We start from the raw sequence: 14,189 nt of genomic DNA, 5'->3' as shown, positions 1-14,189 counted from the left end.
GTTTAACATACCTCTGAAGTGTCTAGATTTTTCCATCATATTTTTGGCTTGTTTTCTGGCAAATCACTGAGGATTGAAATAACTAAATTACGTCATATATTTGAGATTCATACTTCATTTCCTTCAATTCTATTAACTTTCTACAGTAAAAAGAGCAATATTTAAAATGTATCCCTATTTGTGGGCCATTGTATCCCCATTATTTTAGGCTTTGTCCAAATTTGTTTTCCTAAGCAGTTGAGAGGTATAGAGGTATGGAATGCAATGCCCTAGTTTGGGGAGGGGGACAGGTTAGTCAGTTAACTTGATCAGGCTTGTCCTTGTAACTTGGTTACAGGATACAAGAGCCTGAATCCTCTACACCAACTACCAGACCTCTGTTGGAATTGAGTTTGAGTACATTTTCAGGGAATTATGAGTTTCAGTGCATTTTCATGGAATTGTGAGTCTCAAGGGAAAAGAGGTTCACTGTTGCTCATGCTAAGTCTGTTTTCAATGTGCAACTAATGGTTTTGTCTAGAAAATGGCAGTTACTGTTTGTGCTGTACAATTTGAAAACCATGTTAGTAGCATAATTGCTTTTGGAGACGGCTGTGGATTCTACTCCCACACCATGTATATGGAGTGCTCTTTTGATTACTTGATGCATTTTAAGGGGTTCTGCACTCCTGAATGTGTCCTTCTTTGTATGAGATGCCTAGTCAATCAATCTCCATTACAATATTACCAGCTTACCAAATTTTTTTTAATGTAACATAGGCAATTAATTTGTAGATGAAATACTGAAATGTAAAGTTGTCAGTAGCAACCTCTTCATTAGTTAAAGATGTCTTTAATGTGGAATTATTTGGATGACTTTTACTTCTGCAGAGATTGTGCTTATTGACTGATATTGGTGGATTGTAATGGCAGAAGTCTGAGAGTCCGAGTGGCCTTTTCAGAAAATTTAAACCATAAATGTGTAGTTTTTCATTATTGGGTTATACATTTTGTTTTACTGATTACTAGAATAATGTTCAAAATTACAAATTTAAAACACATGCTAACAAGTGGTGTATTGCCCTAAAATGTGTGCAAGGAGCCTACTGTTTGAATGTTGCCCAAACGTAAACTTCATTCTGTATTGGCAAGATGCATTTTCTTTGAATGCGGGTTTTAATGTCTTCTCAATTAATGTGAGTTTCAAGGGCAGAGAAGTTTATTGCTCATGCTAAGTCTTTGTTGTGAGATGGTATTGTTTGCTTAGAAAGTGGCTATCAGTGTTTGTGCTATTTTATTTCAGTATCTGTAATTACTGTAGAAGTAAATAAAACAGTGCACACATTGATGGGTTTGAACAGCATTTATGGTAACTAGGAAGAAATGGCCAAGTAATGGAACATTTTTGCTTTGTAATCTCTGAGGACAGAGGTAGTCGTGTCCATATGGTCACTGTAGAAGTCATATTGGACTCATAAGAGAGTGAGTGAATAAACTATCTTTCAAAATAAAACAAAAATATATCACAGAGCATCTAGACTGAGTTTCTTGGAGCTTGCCAACACCTACACCCCCAGATGTGTAAGTGGATTTTGACAAAGACTTAGAAGGAGAGACTCAACCTATTCAATCTAAATTACCCATGCCCAGGTTTGTACTCAGAAGGATGTGTTACAAGTTATGTGGGGGATGGAGACAGTGTGGCCATTTTATGTCTTCATTTTCTCACTGTCAGAACTCAGAGGCTTCCATAGAAAGTTGGAAGATAGCTTATCTAGAGGTAGTGTACCATGTAGGAGAAACACAGATGTATACAGATGACAATCCTTTGGTGGTAGGGATTAGTAGGCATGCTGTTTCTATGAATAACAGCAACAGTGTAAAATGTATGCATGTAGTCACTTGTTATTTCACTTTCATTTTGATCTAACACCAAAGTAATTCATAGAAGGTGACTATTTGGGGGAGGTTAGGAAAGTAAACACTATTTCTAGATATGACTTGTGTATCATAAACAATTGTCTTTTTATTTTACTGAAAAATATTTTAATCTTACATATTCTGCACAACTTATTTCTTTCCTTAGTCAAGAGTTTTATTCAGGCCTTTATTGGATCAAAAGATTAAACAACTTCTCATAAAATGCGTCTTGGAGAATCTAGAACCCCAAGGCTTCTGGGGGCGTACCAGCTACCCAGACACCTGGATTAATTTATTTCAGTGATTTATTGGCTAGTTAGTGTGTTGAAAGAACTGAAGAAAAAGTTGAAGACTAAGACAAGATATGGAAATACAGGATGATGTCATCTAGATGGTGTTGGCAGACTTGGGGGGGTAGGGTAAGTTGTAAGTGAAATAAGAAATTACTTTTATCTAAAGTGAATACCTACTGTTATAAATTCTGCTTATGCCTTTAATGTCTGTATGAAATGTATCTGCTTTCTTTAATTCAGTGCTCATAGTTTTATATGTATATTTCTAAATATACAGAATTTGCATAGAAAGTGAGGGATGAGTGTATCAAGATGTGAGACTGTCTAGTACTGGATAACTACTGACATCTGTTTTAGACGGTGGTACCCCCCATCCATAGCTGGTCTGGATCCACCACCACTGTTACATGATGTCACCTGGGGAAGCACTAAATTTTAGAAAATTGCCCAAATAAGTATGGATAGACTTGTGCAAAATGCATTGCGGCATCTAGCAAACCAGATAACACAACGCAGCACTATATCCTGGCAAAACACTGTAAGAAAAAGTGAAATTTGGAAATAGAATGTCACAACATGTAGGTCATTAAGGTTTACCCACCATAATTAGTAAGACTAAAGTAGACTAAAATAATAATAATGTATTGCATAACTGTACCAAAAGTTAGGTAATATGTATTATAAAAGATGAACTTACTAGCACATTTGACCAGCTGATCTGAAAAAAGGGATTATTATGAAAAAGTGAAATTTGGAAAAAGAAGAAAACATTTTAAGTAATTTTACTGCATCTGAAACATGCAGCATGATTATTCACAAACCTTCAAAGGACAATAAGAAGGAGAATATTCATGGAAGTCTTCAGATGCTGGTACATATTTTAGGACTGTGGATGGTAAGACAAAACCAAACTGGATGTGTAGTAATGCATGGCTGTTTGTCAACCTGGGCAGTTTTAACTAGTTTTACCTGTGAGATTTAAAACATGCCATAAATATTAATGATTCCCAATCCTGTCTGTAGATAGAGCCTTAACTTTTCAGCCTGCTGGTTTACATACCAGCAGTATGCTGTAGAGCAGTATAAAGTCACACACGGTGAACCACAGAGTAAGTCGAAGTAGCATGGCATTTTACAGTACAACTCCATAAATCAATGACAGCCTCACTCAGGATGTGCATTTCTCCTTCCTCAAGCGACCGAGTCAACCTTGACCTATTAAAGCTTAGTCAAAGACCAAACACAATGGCAAAAAGAAGTGCTACTTGCTTGCTTTGTTTGATTGCATTTTATAACCTTTGCTCAACACACACACACACACACACACACACACACACACACACACACACACACACACACACACACACACACAACTAAGGAGAATGTATATTGAGGATTTCTGGACAGAAGGTGTCAGTCTGCATCAATAAGAAGGTGGGTAACATGAAATATTTATAGCACTGGTATTGTGTGCGTGCCAAGAAAATGTAAGGTAAGTTAGCTGGCATTTCTTGCAGGTGAAGCTGTTAAAACAAACAGCAAAGTACACACATACACATGCAGACACACAGAAGCCAAATGACATGCTGCCCTGGATACTACGACAGCTACAGATCCTAATTAACTGTATCTGTGATGCATCCACTCACCACCAGCTGAAGAGAGGTAAAGCTGTTATTTGCATTCATGAAGACTCCTATTGTCTTTTAAACATAGCTTAATTTAGAAGGCTATTTCATGCAACAGCTACTCTCTCAGTAAAACTTTTCTAACATTATCTTTCTGCTGTTCTATCCCTTCTAGTGTAAGACTTCAGGATCTTGTCTTTGGACTGCACTTTATTACCCTCTTTTAATAATGTTTAACCCCCTGAAGTATTGGAAAGTTTTTATCCCATAACACATTCTCATGGTTGTATAGTGACTGGATTCATAGACATGGAGTGCAGCTGCGTAAACTGCAGAAAAAAACTATTCAGAGTCAGACATGTTTAGTTACAATGAAGAAGACCTCATTTAGTCTAAACTGAATATCTCTGAATAGGTCCTAATCACTGCCAGTGCCAAAAGGCCCTTTTTGAGGTAATTACCACTGGTGGCTCATGCATTCCCCATTCTCTTTCCCTCACCATGCAGACATTCATAAACACACAGACACACACACACACACACACACACACACACACATACACACAGACCTCCATGCAACAACAAACACCCCCACACTCTGTCTCCTACCTAACCTCCTTACTGTAACCACCCAGGCAGAAGCGTGCACACACACACACACACACACACACACACACACACACACACACACACACACACACACACACACACACACATGCACGCATGCACACACACACACACACACACACACACACACACACACACACACACACACACACACACACACACACCACTACCACTACCTCTCCTCTGAACTTCCTAAAATGTACCTGCAACAAGGTCTCTTCCATTTATTATAATGGAATGGAGTACAATGGATTAGTCCAGATAAAATTACTTTAGCTGGCAGATCTAGGAGACTATCTGTCTTATACCCTCCCTGTGGGAGGAATAAGGATGCATTGTTGAAGTTTCATATAGTTTATTCAGTTAAGTAGGTAAATGGACAAAAAAAACACTCGGCCATCTTTGTAAGGGACAGGGTAGTAGGGCAGTTGTTTAGATAAACAGCATGCTACTAACTCAGAGACAGAAATAAAACACCACAAAAACATATTCCTCATTGAAAGTAGAGTTTGTTATCCTTTCAATAGCACTCTTCACACTCTTCAGAAATATGAGAGCAATGAAAAGTAAATTAACACACTATCCTTATTTGCTAAAGGGGATTGAGCAAATATATGTTGAACACAGATCACTCTAGGCTCATAGCTCCTAAGTAAGAACCCCCTTTTTAATGTATCCTAGTATAGACAATTGCTCATTGGTTCTTTCATCAACAACAATTACATACTGTAAGTTTCATACTGATTTCCTTAGCTATTGTGCCTGAAGATCTTTAGCAGAGCTGCAATATTTTATCGTTGGCTTCTAAATGAAAACTAAACAGAAAAACCTTCAATGTTGGGATTAGAGTAGTGGCTTTCTACAGTACACTGTGGACTTTCACAGCTAATTGTACTACAAAGTATCATAGAGGTTTTGACATCATTGACATGCTTCTAATGATAACAATTGACTGTGAGTATTGCAGTGGCATCTGGTGACTTTAAATCAAAGGGGGGCTGCAGAAGACAGGTGAACGGGTGGGACCAACTAGAAGGGGTGTGGCCAAATAGAAAGGGGCAGAGCTGTGCTCAAAACCACAGAAAAATGGGACTTTAAATACGCTGCCCTGGGAGCCAAACCATCATTATGAGAGTCCAATCAAGACAGAATGAAGTGGAGAAGAAAAAAAAATATTTCAATGCATTGGCTACATGACAGCTTACTTAATATCTAGATGGAAACAAAAAGGTTGTGAGGCATGAAAAATTAAATTACTTTTTAAATACATTACTGGAAGTATAAAAAAACAAGCAGCACTCAGCTCAAACACTTCTCCTTGCATTGCAGTTCTAATTATAATTTATATTCAGCTTTATAAAAGTACCAAGTAACATGCTGAAACTAGCAATCTCTGTGATAACCCCACTTGTAAAAATGTTTCTTATCCAAAAAAGACCTGCTGTCTGACAACAACAATCTACTTGTTTCATGGGGAAAACATGATCAAAGTAAAAAATGAACAGCAAACAAGAAACAAGCTCAAGATAAATTGCTTACAAGATTAGTGCACAGGTTATGGATCACACATGATTGGCATTCTGTTTAGTTTATGGGTAAAGCCTACAAAGATGACTGCAAGTCTCCAACAAATGTAATGAGCTTCTGAAAATACTATAATCCTGTATTTTATTGCAAATATTGTCAAATGCATTTCATTACCAAAGGCTTATACTTTATCTAGTTATGTAACTATTGTCTGCATGGCAACAACAAAAAGGATTTCAGTGTTGATAATTCTTTAACAGTATGCTTAATAAAGCTTACTTGTGTCTTACAATCTCAGACAAGCTTACCTCATGGTCAGTAAAGCATTGCTACTTAAACACAGAGCAACAGGCACTGCAGCAACATGCATTTCTGTATAATAAGAAGCATAAATTAACAGTATAAAAATATGACAAAACCAGAACATTCTTCAAAATCAAGGACAGATGAAAGGCCACTGTAGTACTTGTTTTTGCCTTGGATGGGGGGATAATATGCGCACTTACACTGCATAACTGGTCCTTGCCTTGCTTGGACACATCCAGAGTCACTGCATGGGGAAGTGGGGTACAACAAGTAAGTCACAATTTGAACTGTCTCTGGCTGATGGTGATGACCCTGACACGTTTGTCATACCTCTCAACATCAGAGCAAGAAATCTGGAAAAAGACTTAAATAGAAGTGGGCCAAAAGCCCCAAAAATACGGACAATTTTTAAATATTGCTCTTATAAACTTAGAAAGAGAATAGTAGGTCTTGCATTAGTATGAATTTTCTGAAGGGTATGAAATCTGAAACTCTGATGTCTGTCATTATTTTCTAACTTCAAGCTGTAATAATTTGCCACTAATTTGCCAGAAAACCACAATTTTATGAAAAACAGAACAAAAATGTGATGCAAAAATATAAAATAGCCACACAATACAGCTGGGAACCTGTCAAAGAAGGGACACTTTTTAAATATTGGTACTGTTAAGTTGAGCAGCTGACAAAATCAGATAATCTACATACATTTCTGAAATAAAAGTAATCTGTAACTCTGATCATTACAATTATTTATTAATTGTAAACCCTCCATGTTTCTTCCAAAATTGCCATTTTGTGGAGGGATTATGAGGGGGAGAGCAACATTTTGAACCAAAATCGGAAACATTTGAGATGTATGGATATGTCTAATTCTATAAAGCGATTTATTTGCTTGTACCTATCAACCTCTTAATGCAGAAAATCTGGAAAAGGCCAAATATATTGGGGGAACAAACAAACAGTACTAAAAATTGCTCTTGTATAAACTTAGACAATTGATAGAATAACAGGTCTTGCTTTAGCATGCATTTTTTGAAGGGTATGAAGCCTGAAACCCAGTGTCTGTCATTATTTAGTGACTTCATTTCTAAGTGATTTGCCAAAAAAACACAAATTTTATGAGGAACAAACCAAAAATAAGAAGCAAAAATCTATTCATTATGCGAAAAGCTGGACAGTTGAGAGGAATAGTTCAGCTGGGAGAATTGTGCGGCAGAAATCCTACACAACAGACTTAGATTCCTAGGAGTGCACAATAACCCCCCCCCCAAAAAAATGAAGGTCTAAGAGAAGTGGTTGCTTCAATCTGGCTTCATCACTTTCAGTAGCATTCAGACTCAACCAGTGAAAATATTCAATTACAAAAGAGATTTGTGCTTGTAGACCGTGGATTTAGCTGGTTCCTAATTGAACTCATCCAACTAAGAACTGGGAGGGGGCATAACCAGAGCTGATCAGATAATCAATAAATACCTTCCTGATCGTATTAAATTATATTCCTTGTATAATACAGTACAGTTGTTAGAAGGCATTTTAAATTTGTTTTGAACATTTTTCCAGTAAATAAAGAAACAAAATGCATGCATCAATAATGACAAAACTGCCCAATTCAGAACATTTCCATCAGAAAAGTCTACTCAGACTTCTATAGTCCACAATCTCTGCAGAAGTAAAAGTCATCTAAATAATTTCACGTTAAAGAGATCTGTAACTAATGAAGAGGTTGCTGCTAGCAAACAACTTTATATTTCATTGTTTCATCTACAAATAAAGTGCCTGTTGCCCTTGACGAATAAATTGCCTATGTTACATTAAAAAAAATAAGCTAGTAATATTGCAATAGGGAATGGATGGCAAACTGATAGGTTCATAGTTACTAGGTATCTTTGCCAAAGAGGACATTCTCAGGACTGCAGCATCCAGCCACTTTAAAAGTACAACCCAGTATAGTATCAGCAATGCATCTGTAGAACACACAGCCTTCTGCATCAAAAGCAAGTAGTCAGCCTGTTATGCTGTTAATGCAAGCAGACTCAGCATAAGCAGCACTAAACTTCTCTTCTCCTGAAGCTTCTCAGCTCCTTATAAAATCCACTCAACACTCAACTGTGTCTCTCAACTTTGCAGCACAAGAAATCTGGAAAAAAGCCAACATTTATTGAGGGGGGACAAAAGCCAAAAAACCAGGGACACATTTTAAGCATTATAATCTTGTAACACTGCTAGAGTAAAATGTTGCATTAACACCATGCATTTCATTACCAAGTCATGAACCCAGGACCCTGTGCACTACAGTCGGAGCAACATACCTCTATGTCAAATCAGCTGTTTCTTGAAAGACAGGAAGACCGAAACTTGAATGGCTATCATTTAGTTAATTCAGTTCTCACCTTAGCTCTCAACCACTTTGCACAAAACACCTGGACAAAGCCAATAATGGGGGGATACAAACCCCAGACATATTTAGTGAGTTCAGTTCTCACCATAGCTCTCAACCTCTTAGTGCAAAAAAAACCTGGACAAAGCCAATAATGGGGGAATACAGCCCCCAAAATAGGGGTACATTTTAAATATTGATCTTATAAACTTAGAAAATTGCTAGAATAAAAGGTTTTATGTTACCATGTATTTTCTGAAGAATGTGAAGTCTGAAATTCAAATGCCTGTCATTATTTAGTGAATTCAGTCCTTTACTGATTACAAAAATCCTGAAAACTACAGATTTTATGAGGAACAGAACATAACAAAAATATGACACAAAAATCTGGACAGTTTTCACAAGTGGTGGTGGGTGGGGAATTCAGGCTCTTGATACCTGTACCCAAGGTACAGGGTTTGAGCCTGAGTAATTCTAGCCACCAGGTATATTTAACTGGGGCATTACACACACACATACACACCTATATATTCCCTTGCAGCAGCTTCATTCCTGGAGATGAACCTTCCCTTGTAATAAATACAAATTCCCTTCCCTTGCAGCGACAGCCAATCAGTAGTGGCTATCCATGTATGTGACTGCAGACATTGCAGTCCGATCCCCTTCCAGTACTTCTGGGCATCTGTACACTGATGCCTTCTCTTCGTAATCCAGACTGGTTAAACAGCATGATCCGACCCTGCAGTATTGTGACAATGGGAGGAGCTGCCAGCCATGCCAGGAGAAGTAGGGCAGTAGATGTGTAACATATGCCAGCACAGCTAGCTGGAATTTTGTAAAGAATTATATGTCATTTGTGTATCAAACTGATTTGTACAGATGCTTGTGTTTAAAAATGTATTTGTAAAGTTGCTTGTGTTAGAATTTATCAGCAGTGTTTCCTGCTGGACAGAAAAGAAATGTGCATGCATTATCGTAACTGTATAAATGTATACATTGTAACAGCATATACTGATAGAGAAGAGGTTAATCCCCCTGAATTTGAAAAATATTCTTGAAATTAAATTACTTTATGGGTTAAGCCATAAAGATGCTATCCCGCAGTTTTGAAGGGAGCCAGAGATGCAATGTCTGTACTAGAGAATAGTTTGTTGCTCCTGTAGGAGGAGTGGAATGGTTTTATTGTTTTATGGTTTCCAGATGCTGCAGCAGATCTTAGAAAAGCTCCAGATATGTATGGTAGCACATAGGTGCTAAACCCTAGCAGCTTCTAATGTTAGTAATTGTGTGGGAACTAGAAGCCAGTTGGGCAGATGCATGTGATGTCATTTTGTACAGAAACAATGTTTTAATATTAGACGAGACTGAAGTCTCAGGGCAGTCTGTTCTTGGAAACTTAACTAAAAAAACCTTCACCCACATCATTTTACCTTGCAGTAGTAAGTAACTTAACTAGGGAACAGTAATTCCTTTAGTCAATCAGGAATAGATAGTGAGATTAGCTAAATGCTGTTTTTCCATATCAGTGTGAAACTTTCCATCGCTATTATTTTTAATATTTCCTGTGACTGAAACTGGTGTTTACTTTAAGTAGATGTTTAGTATTTTCATGTTCTTTTATTATTTATTATTAAGTATATTTATACTTCTCATTGTGGCTGGTCCTTTAAGAAAAATATTTCAGGTTTTAGAGTATTTGCATATATTTATTTGGTGATAACTCTGGCCACTCCTGAAAGTATTGCTGTTTTGTCAACATTACCATTTGTATTAATATTAACTTCACTCAGTATAATTGGATACTCTCTTAAGAGCATTATAGTAACTGACAGGTGGCAGTGAAACTACATTATAGTCTGGACAGAAGGGGGCATAGCTAGTAAATCTGTGCCAGCCTTTCCCAGGTGTGTGTTTGTAAATTAAATCCCAAAGAGTGTGTGTGTGTGTGTGTGTGTGTGTGTGTGTGTGTGTGTGTGTGTGTGTGTGTGTGCGTGTGTATGTGTGTGTCAGCTACAGGGAGCAGGGACACAAAGCACTAGTTTCAAGGACAGGGTGCTGAACACAGCTATGCCAATGGAGAGCCTTACTGGGGACCTGGGGAGAGACAGATATAGAAAAATCCGGACCCTAGACTGACTGTGTTCTCTGTGTGCTCTTAAGAGAAATTGTGCTTGGTGCAGATAGGTCTGCATCTGGAAACACTGAGTGTATCCATTATTATTCCAAATGAATGTCCCTCTCCAGTGCCAGTGGTGAGGATTCAGCCTCCTTGATTACTGGCCGAGAGTGGGGCTGTCACATATTGGTGAGCAGTGCTGTTGATATTGAACTTCTGTAGCCTGTAAGTAGTCATCAGTAAAGGTGTGCATTCTCTCAGCAGCCACAAGGTAGATATTCAGAGTTTCATTTGACAGCAGTTCTATTTAGTTTTTTTGATAGTTTAGTTTAATCAGGGAAAGTAGGCAAAGATGTCAGGAGAGTTTAGTTTAATCAGGGAAAGTAGGCAAAGATGTCAGCAGAGGATTATGGCAAGCTGACAAAGCTCCAGTTCATGAAGGGGTGTGAAGCCAAAGGACATGTGTATACCAACCTGACTAAAGAGGAAATCATTTTAGCCTTAGTCGCAGCTCAGACCAGCAACTAGGAGGACAACCAGTTTGCTGATGGGAATTTGCAGCCCTTAGAAACAGGACAGTTCACCTTTTCCTCAGAGGACTTAAAAATCTGTCTGGAGTTAGAGACTTGAATTGGAGGCCAGATGTTTGGAAAAAGAATGAGCAGAGAGACTGTGCCATTTTGAGGCTGAAGAAAAAGAGAAACAGATGGAAGTAGAATCAGCAGAGAGACTGCCATGTTTGGAGGCTGAAGAAAATGAGAAGTGGCATCAACATGAGAGGGAGATGCTGACTCTTCACCAGAGTCATGGAGGTAATGGAGAAGGGAATAACTGAACTCCAGAAGCAATAAAGGTCAATACATTTCTTCCACAGTTTACCGAGGTTGATAACTTTTGATAGTTATATTCATATATATATATATATATATATATATATATATATATATATATATATATATATATATATATATAAAAGGGTAAGTAAACAGTATAATGTTGACCAAGGGCTCTGAATACAGATCCTGATCTCCTTACTCCATGGTAAAGCTGTAACTTCTGTTTCTAAATTGTCTGATATTGATTGTTTAAATTATGATGAAGTCAAATGTTGTTTACTTGAGTGTTTTAAATTAACACATGAAGCTTACAGAAAAAAAGTTTTGTAAGCATAGATGCAAGGCAGGTGAAAATGTGTGTGTGATTATATTGTTGAGTTAAGCACTTATTTTCATAGGTTGGTGAGTGGATGTGAGGTCACCACTTTTGAAGGGCTGGCAGACCTTTTGGTGAGGGAACAAGCCCTTAGCACTTTGCCTGAGGACATGATAATCTGATTGGCAGACTGAGAGTGTAACTATGCAGATGAGCTGGGGAAGAAAGATGATCTGTATTTAGCAAGCAGGGCATCACTGCACATGAAGAGTATATCCAGTACTGCACATGGATATAAGGGAACCCATGGTGGGCAGCCTAAACCACCCCAACAGAGTCCCCCAGTAAGAGGGGAAGCCACCATTTTAGGTACACATCCAGGATGAAGGATTAATTGTTTTAAATGTAACCAGGGGGGCATGTATCATATAGATGTTCACAAAGGCAAATTGGGGAACAAAAGGTAGGGGAGCCAACAAGTGGGAATAACAGTATGCCAGTGGTAAGTTGTCTGGAGACAACAGAGTTACCAAACAATCACAAGAGATAATATCCTATCTTAGTAGATGGAAAATAGGCCACTGCTAAGTGAGACACAACCTCTGACATAACCATTGTGAAGCCTGCAATGGTTAAAGAGGAGCAGTACTTGCTTGGGTAGTCCATCCCAGTTAGAGCTTTAGGAGGGACCCCACTCCAAATGCCTTTGACCAGGGTTCACCTTGACTAGGAGGGTGGAAATGGAAGCAAGCAAGTGTGTTTGAGGATATCCTTGTAGACTCCCTGCTAAGGAGTAATTTTGATAATGCAGCACCTTGTGTGCATGCAGTAACACAAAGTCAGGTTTGGAGACAGGCATGTGGGTCTGGTAGCCTGTGGAGACCCAGACAGACACCACACCTGAAGCCAGGGGTGGTGGTGTGGCTGTTTCAGGGAGGGAGCTACTTGAAGCAGTGATCCTGAAGGTGAGCCACAGCTGCTGGTAGGTACTGATGTATCCTTGGACAGAGTGACTGCAAGGGCAGAGGTGACTGGTAGTACGTAGGCTGACAGTGAGGCAGCGCTATCAGAGGATACCAGGCTACGTGTGAAAAGGGAGATGGGAAGAGTCACAAAAGTAGAGCTGAGACAGGCTCAGCTCTCAGACCCTACACTAAGAGGCTTGAGGGAGGTAGCTAGAGAGACACCTGATTCTCAAGGAAAAGGGGAGTCTGTATACTGGAACACAGGGTTACTGTATAGAGAGTGAACCCCTGAGGGAGGGCTAGAGGGTGAGGTAATACAGCAGTTGGTAGCGCCTCACGACTACCATCTGGCACTTCTAGCCATAGTCCATGACATTCCTTTTGCAGGTCATATGGGCATAAAGCATACCAAGAGACATATTATGCAAAACATTTATTGGCCTGGGATTGCAAGGGATGTAACAGGGTACTGCAGTACCTGTGAGGAGTGCCAAAAGGTAGGCAAGGCAGGAGAGAAGGTGAAAGCTCCTTTGATGTGTTTGCCTGTGATTGAGGAGCCATTTCAGTGGGTTTCTATGGATATTGTGAGACCTCTGATTACCCCAAGTTCCACAGGGAAAAAGTATGTCCTGGTGGTAGTAGATTATGCTACTAGATACACTGAGTCAGTGGCTCTGTCCTCCACTGAGGCAGAGGAGAGGTGGCAAATGCTTTGCTACAGATTTTCAGCAGGGTAGGTTTTCCAAGAGAAATACTGACTGACAGAGGTGCCAATTTCATGACAGACTTCCTGACTTGTCTGTGGAACCACTGTGGATTGAAGCACCTTAAGACCACACACTACCATCTCCAGACTGATGGTCTAGTGAAGAGGGTAAACTCTACACTAAAGACTATGCTATGGACATTTGCAGACTAGTTTAAGAGAGAGAGGGACAAATATTTGCCCCATCTGCTCTTTGCTTACAGAGAGGTACCCCAGAAATCCACAGGTTTTTCACCCTTTGAGTTGCTGTATGGGCATAGGGTGAGGGGACCTTTAGATCTGATTCATGATGAGGATGAGTGGGAGGGTAGTGTGAATCTCACAAGGAGTCTGCTGTGGCATATGTCCTAACCCTCAGGACAAGGCTGAGGGAGCTCATGGGCTTGGCCCAGGAGAACCTAGTAGGAGCCCAACAGCAGGTAAAGGTGTGCTATGACTGGAATGCTCGAGACAGAGAGTATGCTATGGGGCAGCAGGTGATGGTTCTCATTCCTGTCAGACACAATACTCTGCAAGCAGCATGGGAGGGACCA

At 39.2% G+C, this 14,189-nt stretch overlaps 1 protein-coding gene across 2 annotated transcripts in view; it reads left to right on the top strand.

The window, feature by feature from the left end:
- The window catches only part of HCN4 (hyperpolarization activated cyclic nucleotide gated potassium channel 4), a 2,820,592-nt gene that overhangs the window by 1,833,620 nt on the left and 972,783 nt on the right, over positions 1-14,189 (top strand). The gene's annotated exons all lie outside the window — the stretch shown is intronic.

The sequence above is a fragment of the Protopterus annectens genome, chromosome 7.part0, assembly GCF_019279795.1.
Source record: "Protopterus annectens isolate FY-2018-M chromosome 7.part0, PAN1.0, whole genome shotgun sequence".
Taxonomy (NCBI): domain Eukaryota; kingdom Metazoa; phylum Chordata; order Ceratodontiformes; family Protopteridae; genus Protopterus; species Protopterus annectens.
The sequence above is the reverse complement of the archived record's forward strand: the minus strand, read 5'-3'. Positions and strand labels throughout refer to the sequence as shown.